Below are 10154 nucleotides of genomic sequence, written 5' to 3'. Positions count from 1 at the left end.
CCATTGTATTCTTGTTATGGCATCATTACATACATGTTGCAATCTGTCTATGTGCTTATCAATCACTACCAGTGCGATATCGTCGGCGTATCCCACTATGGTTGTATTAGCGGACATTTCAATTTTAAGAATGCCATCATACATAGCGTTCCATAGAGTTGGTCTAAGAACAGATCCATGCGGTACACCACCTGTCAGGCTGTAGCTCTTTGGGCCCTTCTCTGTGTCATACTGCAATACTCTCTGGTTTAAGAAGCTCCGGATGATTCTAATACGATACTTTGGTACCGAGAAGCTGCTGAGTGCATTCAAAATATTTGCCCAATTGGCCGTATTAAATGCGGTTTTTATTGCTAATGTCATAACTGCACATTTTTTCGTCGCTCTGGAGCCATTGAATTTTTTAACAGCCTTTTTGGCCAAATCAACTACCATCGCTATTGCATCAACAGTAGATCTGGCTCTACGAAAACCGAACTGATTGTCTGAGAGACCTCTTGGCCCCTCCAGATACTCCCGTAATCTTTCGCTTAATATTCTTTCGAATACCTTCCCAATGGTATCGAGCATACACAGCGGTCTGTATGACGATGGCTGATCCGGCTGCTTTCCCGGTTTTAGTAATAATACTAGACGCTGCTTTTTCCAACTCTTTGGGAATGTACCTTCGGCCAGGCACAAATTATACAGGTTTACAAACACAGCCGGATTTGAGTACACCGCCGCTTTAAATGTCGAATTTGGTATGCCATCGGGCCCAGATGCTTTTTTGTCATTAATTCGCACCAATGTGCTTAATACTTTTGGCACTGTAACCGCCTGAATCTCATAATTTTCTCCCATATGCGTATAAATTCTGCTGCTTTCCTCCTGTGGAGGGAAGAGTGGGATGACCACCTTTTCAAGCTGTTCTGGGCAAGTTGGTTGAGGTGCTTGGGGACCTCTTACTTTGGGCATGCCCGTCTTATAGGCGATACCCCATAGATTGTCTTCCACGTCGTCGATCACTTTTTTAAAGCATACCTTTTGCCCGTAGTTCTTCGAATTCTGGTCTTCCCCTCGCTCTTTGAGATCGTCTTCTTGCTTTATTGCATGTTTCGCGCAGCTCACCTATCTCAGTCGACCATCAATACACCGGTTTTCTGTTGGCAGGTTTCTTGCATCTAGGCATCGACATATCACAAGCTGTTTCCATATGACGCGCTATATGGTCGGCAATAATATCTGACGTGCCACCGGTAATTTTTAATTCTTCCCATTTTTCGCTGAAGACTTTTATGTTAAAAGACCTGGTCTTCCATGTTTTCGCTTGTACTCTGTGGCAGCTTGGCTTTTTAATGGTCTTGTTGATGTCTATTGCGATGGGGAGATGATCGCTATGCGCGTATAATTTGTCTTCCCGTTTCCATTTGACGTAGCTCGGTCTGCGAAAGCGATATCAATCACTCACTGTCCGTTGTGGCACCAGATCCAGGGTGCTTTCAATAACCGACCTCTCGTATTGGTTTTCCTGCTACCCCATGCCAGCGGCCAAGCATTATAATATCCAACGACCAGTATTGGGCGTTTTCCCCTGAGCTCTATTTCTATTAATGGTAACATGCATGCAAATTATTCCTGTGGCCATCTCGGTGGTGCGTAACAGCTCACTATGTACATGCTGTGCAGCTTTACCCATGTGAAGCCTGCACGCATAACTCTCATTCTGCATTGCCGTGTTCTGTTCCTAAGCACACAGATTGCTGCCAGTTTCTGGTTATCGCTTACCCAGTTGTACGACCCTTCTGCTGCATATGGCTCAGACAGCAATACCACATCAATATGTTCTTCGGCGACAGTTTGCCAAAGCAAATCTTGTGCGATCCTACTATGTTGAATGTTAAGCTGCAATACTTTCATGTTCGTCGACGTGCTGCGCCTTGGTACCGCGGACATTTAGCACTTCCTGCTGCATGCGGTCCAGCGCAGAGAGCACATCTTTCGTCCTGCTTACAGCTCGCGGCCTTGGGTCCCGTTGATTCACATCTCCTGCATTAGTTTGCTCGATCCGGCTCTTTACATGCTGCGGCCATATGACCATACCCCCAGCATCGGAAGCAGTACTTTGGGCTTACAACTTCTGACACGTAGCAGCGTATTCAACCAACTCTAAGATGGCCAATCTGCCGGTAAGGAAACGTCCGGCGTCTTAATTTTTGCATGTTCGGTCAGCGCATCTATTAGCTCTTCAGCCGTGCTCACGTCAGTGATGAGATCTCTGCATTGCACGATAACCATATGCGTACGTAAATCAACAATTGTCATGTTTGCAGAGACCTTTTCGATAGTTGCTTGAAACTTCGCAGTATTGGCGTCTTTTTTACGCCTGAGCTCTATCAGCAAACCACCTTTTTGCGTAAGTCGCATAGTTCTGACATTTTCACTGAGATCTTTTAGTTCTTCATTTGATTTTACTTTTCTCAGTATTTCTGCATAGGTTACCACATCGACTTTCTTTGCTATCACCAACGCATCTGCCCTGGGTTTTATTGCTTTGGCCACTCTCTTGTGATTTCGTGCATTCTTGTCATTTTTGTTTTGAATATTTGTCCATTCCTGATCTTTGTATGGTGTTGTCTCCTTTTTCTGTGGGTGTAGGTTTTCTAGGGTCGTTGCCTTCCTTTTCTTTGCCTCGGGCGTTCTGCCAGACCCATTTGTAACGTCCTTTGGGCTAGCTTTATCTCTCGACCTTTTCGCTGATTGTGGCGTTCCGTGCGCTGCTACCATAGGCTTGTGACGTGGGTCGTTTAGCTTGGCGCTTTTTTGTTCCGCCTCCAGTTTCATAGTTATTTCCGTGTGACAGCGCTTCAATATGCTGCACCGCTTCTTCACCTCACCATGTACATTGCGGCGCTTATCACAATACTGAATTAGTTCGTCGATCTCTCTTCCGAATTTGACAACTAATTGGGCTGATATCCTTATGTTGTAATTTTAAGGCGCAATCAACTTCGACATTTGACGTCATTTGTCACTGGTGTGGTGATCAATCTGGTTGAGCTCCTTTCGCTCAGTGTGGTGGCCGCCTTAGGCACTGTAATGCGGTGCTGCTGAGGGGTCGAAGCAGTTGTGGGGGTGCCACTTGAGGCAGACGCTACTGGTTCAGTCGTTTCATTAGTAGGTGGCGAATATTGCATTAACGAACTTCTCCGCAAAACATTGATTTTTTCTGTTGTTGCTGCTGCTGGTGAATTTGTTGTAAATTTGTTTTTTAATGGGTCCATTCTGTGGGTCCAAACTTAAGACGGCTATCTCCACTCGTGTATGTAGTTTCCTTAAGGCTCCATGATTATCTATGCAAGCAGTGAGGTCATGCGAGGGTTGACCCTGGCCCTTATGGAGTCCAGAGTTCAGAGCCAAGCCTCAACCGGAACAAATAGGGAGTCGTCTCAACCTAACCTACAGAGCCTAGGTCCAAGGCACCAAGTATTGAACGCATCCTAAGACCTGCCAGGTTTTATTAGGACCGAGATTTTGCAATTCTTCTGCAAGCCATTTCTACGGTGTTTCAAGCCGCATACTCAGGTAACAGGAAATTACAAGCCCAGCCCAGGTTTCTCATTTCCAAATATGTCCAGTATTTCAAAGTCAGAATGATACTGGTCTCCACTCTGATGACTCGCCAGCCATATTACGCGTAAGTTACAGCTGGTCCTAACCTGGAGACAGACGCTGACTAGGGAAGCCGCTCACTGTGAGTTAAACGCTTGTACACTGCTGTTTCAAACCACGCCAGTGAATGCGTTCCCGGCATATCTAGTGGTGTCGTGACTAACCTCACTTCGGCTGCCATGCCTTGTAGCGCGCTAACCTATCCAACGTTCGTCAATATATATCGTCTATTTTGTTCACAGGCGATCACGCATAGCCGCATGCCGCCGCCACCGAATACCTCTGTTTTCGTGCAGCCGAACATAATGCAGTCGTATACTCAAACGCCTCTTATAATATTTGCAGCCAATGAGCTGTGAGCCACCCACAGCCCCTTTTTAAAATATTGAAATAAAGAGAGGTGGCCGCAATTCCCACATGGCAAGAATTTTAGTTCATGAAGTTGTCGATAAAAATGTAGATGTAAATGCAAAGGTGACTATATGCCCAAAGTGTGGTGCCTACCATAAACTGTCGCGAAATTATCGATGCCTGTTTATACGAGAGAAAAAACTTTCTTCTTCTTCTTCTTCTTAATTGGCGCGATAACCGCTTACGCGATTTTGGCCGAGTTTAACAAAGCGCGCCAGTCGTTTCTTTCTCGTGCTAACCGGCGCCAATTGGACACACCAAGTGAAGCCATGTCCTTCTCCACCTGATCTTTCCAACGCAGGCCTTCCTCTTCCTCTACTACCACCAGCTGGTACCGCATCGAATACTTTCAAAGCCGGAGCGTTTGTATCCATTCGGACGACATGACCCAGCCAACGTAGCCGCTGGATCTTTATTCGCTGCGCTATGTCTATGTCGTCGTAAAGCTCATACAGCTCATCGTTCCATCGTCTGCGATATTCGCCGTTGCCAACGTGCAAAGGTCCAAAAATCTTACGCAGAATCTTTCTCTCGAACACTCCAAGCGTCGCTTCATCGGATGTTGACATCGTCCAAGCTTCTGCGCCATACGTCAGGACGGGCATGATGAGAGTCTTGTAGAGTGTTAGTTTTGTTCGTCGAGAGAGGACTTTACTGCTCAATTGCCTACTTAGTCCAAAGTAGCACTTGTTGGCAAGAGAGATTCTACGTTGGATTTCAAGGCTGACATTGTTATCGGTGTTAATGCTGGTTCCTAAATAAACGAAGTTCTTTACAACCTCGAATTTATAACTGTCTACAGTGACGTGGGTGCCGATGCGCGAGTGCGCCGACTGTTTGTTTGAAGACAGGAGGTACTTCGTTTTGTCCTCGTTCACCACCAAACCCATTCGCTTTGCCTCTTTATCCAGCTTGGAGAAGGCAGAACTAACAGCGCGGTTGTTAAGGCCGATGATGTCAATATCATCGGCATACGCCAACAATTGTACGCTCTTATAAAATATTGTGCCTGAGCGATTAAGTTCTGCGGCTCGTACGATGCTCTCCAACATCAGGTTAAAGAAGTCACACGACAGCGAGTCACCCTGTCTGAAACCTCGTTTGGTATCAAACGGCTCGGAGAGGTCCTTCCCAATTCTGACAGCGCTACTGGTGTTGAGCAACGTCATCTTACATAGCCGTATTAGTTTTGCGGGGATACCAAATTCAGACATCGCGGCATACAGGTAACTTCTTTCCGTACTGTCGAATGCAGCTTTGAAGTCGACGAAAAGATGGTGTGTGTCGATTCTCCTTTCATGGGTCTTTTCCAAGATTTGGCGTATTGAGAATATTTGGTCGATGGTGGACTTTCCAGGTCTGAAGCCACACTGATAAGGTCCAATCAGTTGGTTGACGGTGGGCTTCAGCTTTTCACACAATACGCTCGCTAGAACCTTATAGGCGATATTTAGAAGACTAATCCCGCGGTAATTGGCACAAATTGCAGGGTCGCCCTTCTTATGGATTGGGCAGAGCACACTTAAATTCCAATCGGCAGGCATGCTTTCATCCGACCATATTTTGCATAGGAGCTGATGCATGCACCTTACCAGCTCCTCGCCGCCATGTTTGAATAGCTCAGCCGGCAGTCCGTCGGCGCCCGCGGCTTTGTTGTTTTGTAGCCGCGATATTGCTATTCTCACCTCGTCATGGTCGGGCAACGGAACTACAATTCCGTCGTCATCGATTGGGGTATCGGGATCTTCACATTCTCTACGACATGCGCAGCTGTCACTGTTTAACAGGTTCGAGAAGTGTTCCCTCCATAATTTAAGATTGCTCTGTACGTCAGTCACCAGATCGCCGTCTTTGTTCTTACAGGAAAACGCCCCGGTCTTAAAACCTTCTGTAAGCCGCCGAACTTTCTGGTAGAATTTTCGGGCGTTGTTCCTGTTGGCCAGCATCTCAAGCTCCTCGCACTCACGTATTTCGGCCTCTCGTTTCTTCTGTCGGATAATACGTCTCTCTTCCTTTTTCAGCTCTCTGTAGCGATCCCACATGGCTCGCGTTGCGCCCGATCGCAGCGTAGCTCTATAGGCGGCATCCTTTCTTTCTGCGGCAGCATGACATTCCTCGTCGTACCAATTGTTTTTTCGGGCTCGCCGGAATCCGATTTCTTCTTCGGCGGCGGTACGTAGGGAACGAGAAATGTTGCTCCATTGCTCGTGCATGCCGGTTTGTTGGGAAGTGCTCTCTGAGAGCAGGAGTGAGAGTCGAGTGGCGAATCTTCTGGCTGTCTGTTGTGATTGCAGCTTTTCGATGTAGAACATTCTTTGCGTAGGTAGATGCACGTTTTTTGCTGCACAGAGGCGTGTGCGCAGTTTGGCTGCAACAAGGTAATGATCCGAGTCAATGTTGGGTCCTCGGATCGTACGTACATCTAATACACTAGAAGCGTGTCTTCCATCTATCACAACATGATCGATCTGGTTTCGCGTTTTTCGATCAGGGGACAGCTAGGTAGCTTGGTGGATTTTTTTATGCTGGAATCTGGTGCTGCAGACTACCATGTTTCGGGCCCCGGCGAAGTCGATCAGCCTCTGTCCGTTACCGGATGTTTCGTTGTGCAGGCTGAATTTTCCGACTGTGGGACCAAAAATTCCTTCCTTGCCCACCCTGGCGTTGAAGTCGCCAATCACGATTTTTATGTCGTGGCGGGGGCAGTGCTCATACGAACGCTCCAAGCGCTCATAGAAGGAAACTTTGGTCGCATCGTCCTTCTCTTCCGTCGGGGCGTGGGCGCAAATTAGCGATATGTTAAAAAAACGTGCTTTGATGCGGATTATTGCGAGACGCTCGTCCACCGGAGTGAACGACAGTACTTGGCGACGAAGTCTCTCTCCCACAACAAATCCGACACCGAATTTGCGCTCCTTTACATGGCAGCTGTAGTAGACGTCGCAAGGTCCTATGGTTTTCTTGCCTTGCCCCGTCCATCGCATCTCTTGGATGGCAGTGATGTCAGCCTTTCCTCTTACGAGGACATCAACCAGCCGGGCAGAGGCACCTTCCCCATTAAGGGACCGGACATTCCAGGTGCATGCCCTCAAATCGTATTCCTTATTTCGTTTGCAGGGGTCGTCATCAGTTTTGGAAGTTCTCATCCGAGGCTTTGTTGCTGTTTTCATTGGGGGGGATTTTTAAGTGGCGGGTCCCAAACCCAGCGCACAACCAGCTATGCTGGGATGCTTCGCCTTCTCACTTTAGCTCACTCCCGAAAGGGTGTTCGAAAGCTAACCAGAGGATACGTGGGCTAATCCCGGACGTTGTGAGCTGCTTGAACCATATGTAGAAGAATCGTCCTGGCCACTCCCAAGTGAATGGCGATCAGTAACTTTCCCCACTTGCGTGGACTTCTACACATGGAACCATCCTCCAAGGAAAAAACTTTGCTTTCGCTAATTCAATTTTCACATTCGCCAATGCAATTTGAAGAGTAGTTGTGTGGTTGACGGCTGCCAGATGGCAAACAACGCCCTTCTGCCTGCATCTGCTCCCGTTAAAAGCAACTTCCGTTATAAGCAAACAGCGCTTATCCACGAACGTCGTTCAGGCCCCCCAAACAAAAAGCAGAACTCGCTCTTCAGGTATGTCGCCGTCATTGCATCGACACAATTGGCGCTCCAAACTACCATACTTGCTACGAGGGATACGTACTATTGCTCGTTTAGGTCTACCTATAGTACCATATAACTAGAGTCGACAACGCGAAAGTCTGTGTGCTAATTGAAGATAGGGAGAGTAGCACCTCCAATCTGATTGCAGCTAGATGCCGACTGGGATGGACCGTTTATTGTTGAGACATATCTGAGCACGCAGTGAAGCCTCGTGTGCTCCACATCTGCAGCTGTGATCCTACGCTCAACGGCCGAAAGGATGAACAGATGAAGACATATTTTTCTATCGACGCTATCGGTGTCTATGCGCCAGCTAAACCGCTTCGCTCAAAAGATGATGAATGTGCTTTACAATTGATGGAAAAATTCACCATGTTTCTGCCAACAGAGAAGAGATGGGAAACAAGATTGCTATGAAAGCAAGATTTCGTCGATTTACCTTTGAAGCGGGATCCTCAACTCCACCGTTTTTTCGTCGGCAAAATTGACGACCACAAGAAAAAAGGTTACATATGTAAATTGAAGTTACGTGAAATATGGATAGGTGACAGATCATGGTATTCACGGTGCACAACGTCAACAAGAAGGAAACTAAATAGGTATGGGACGCTGCAGCCACAATTGGAGATACTGCACTTAACAACAAGTTGTCAAAAGGACCTGATCAGCAAAACACGATGATTGGCATTCTTCTTCGCTTCCGCGAAAAGCCTTATGCAAAGCCAAAGAGGACCAAGTAGCGCAGAAGTTTTTATGGTACGATGGTGAGTCTAATCGACAGCCAGAGGTCTATGCCATATGTGTGATGACCTTCGGCGCATCGTGTTTCCCTTGGCTAGTGAACTTCGTAAAACCGAACTGCTCAACGTTTTTCCGCGACTTATCCCGAAGCTGTACAAGCCATTATAATAACACTTTTTTTCGATGATTGGCTTCAGAGTGCAGATAATAAAGAAAAGTTATCACGCTTGGCCACTGTTGTTCGCTGGATCCATAACGAAGCCAGCATCGGATCAGCTTACATTTGTGGAGAAGTTTCCAAAATAATTTTTTGATGATCTCACATTTCTGTTAAAGCGACAAGATTTGCGTATATTTATGAGAATATTCGATGACACAAGTCGCTACGCACTTCTAAGTAGACGGCTTGCCCAGTTGCACACATTACCCCACATAACAACAGTGCAAGAGATCTGGATCCTTAGGGTCCGCCTCTGTGGATTTGAAAGGGGACATGGTATTATATGACAGGAATTCGAGTAGATCTAGTATCGGTCTTAAAGTATCACCCCATCTCACTATGGGTCTTGAACAATTCTGTTGCCCAGCATACAATCTGGTACAGCAACAAATGCAATGGCCGACACTCTCAACCTAACCATACACAACAAGGGCAGACAGCCTACGTTTGTAACTGCTAGAAGGCAACAGGTGATTGACCTCACCCTATCAAACTCAAAACTTCGGGGGCCAGTGGAGAACTGGAGAGTCTTTGAAAAAGACTCATGCTCGGACCACTGGTACATTGAGTTTCAATGTGTCGAGGAAGCACAAATGCCATTGCCCTCTAGAAGCGGCGTTGCGGGACCATGACGCGGCGCCACCATGACTTTGGAAAGAACAGGCCATTGAGGCGGCTTTTGAGAAACTCAACGCTGCCTTAACTGAATTTTTTGAGTCAGCCTGTCCAATTCGACCTCTCCTTGACCTGACTCCCGTTCCTTGGTTGAATAGAGAACTCCAGGTATTGAGGCGTAAGTCAAGAAAACTTCTAAACCGGGCCCTCAAGACTAATCTTGCTGGAGACTGGGAGCGATACTGTGATCTTCAGAAGAACTATAATAAGCTTATTCGGGAATCGAAAAGAGGCAATTCTGCAGCGGTATTGACTCTCTGATTGACACAGCGAAATTGGTTAGGACTCTAAAAAGGGACCCAACTGCAAAGCTGGGGTCACTTAGGATATCTGATGGCTCCTTCACGGAGAGGTAAAGCTTGCTCATGGAGTCTCACTTTCTAGGCAATCAGATAAACGTCGGCCGGCAAGAGCCCTTATTCAAAGAGCCTGCTACACCTTCTCGCCAGGACTGGTACGTTGTCAGATCTGTGGTACATGAGGCCGCCATTCAATTTGCCATCACATCTTTTCGCGGCTACAAGTCGCCCGGACCAGATGGCATATATCCTGTCATGCTGACGGAAGGCGGAAAGTCCGTGACAGCAGCCTTGAAAAAAATCTTCTCTGCATACCTGCATAGGCTTATACATCACGCCCTTCGAGGATTGGAGGTTCGCCTTATTCTCAATGGTTTGAAGAGATGACTACACCTGCCCCAAAAGCTTTATACACATCAGCATGACTTCTTTCATGCTGAAAAGTCTCGAACGACTAATGGAATTGCACATACGTCATAAGTCGGTGAAGGTATACCC

Source organism: Anastrepha obliqua, chromosome 6, assembly GCF_027943255.1.
Source record: "Anastrepha obliqua isolate idAnaObli1 chromosome 6, idAnaObli1_1.0, whole genome shotgun sequence".
NCBI lineage: Eukaryota > Metazoa > Arthropoda > Insecta > Diptera > Tephritidae > Anastrepha > Anastrepha obliqua.
This window is presented reverse-complemented; position numbering follows the sequence as displayed.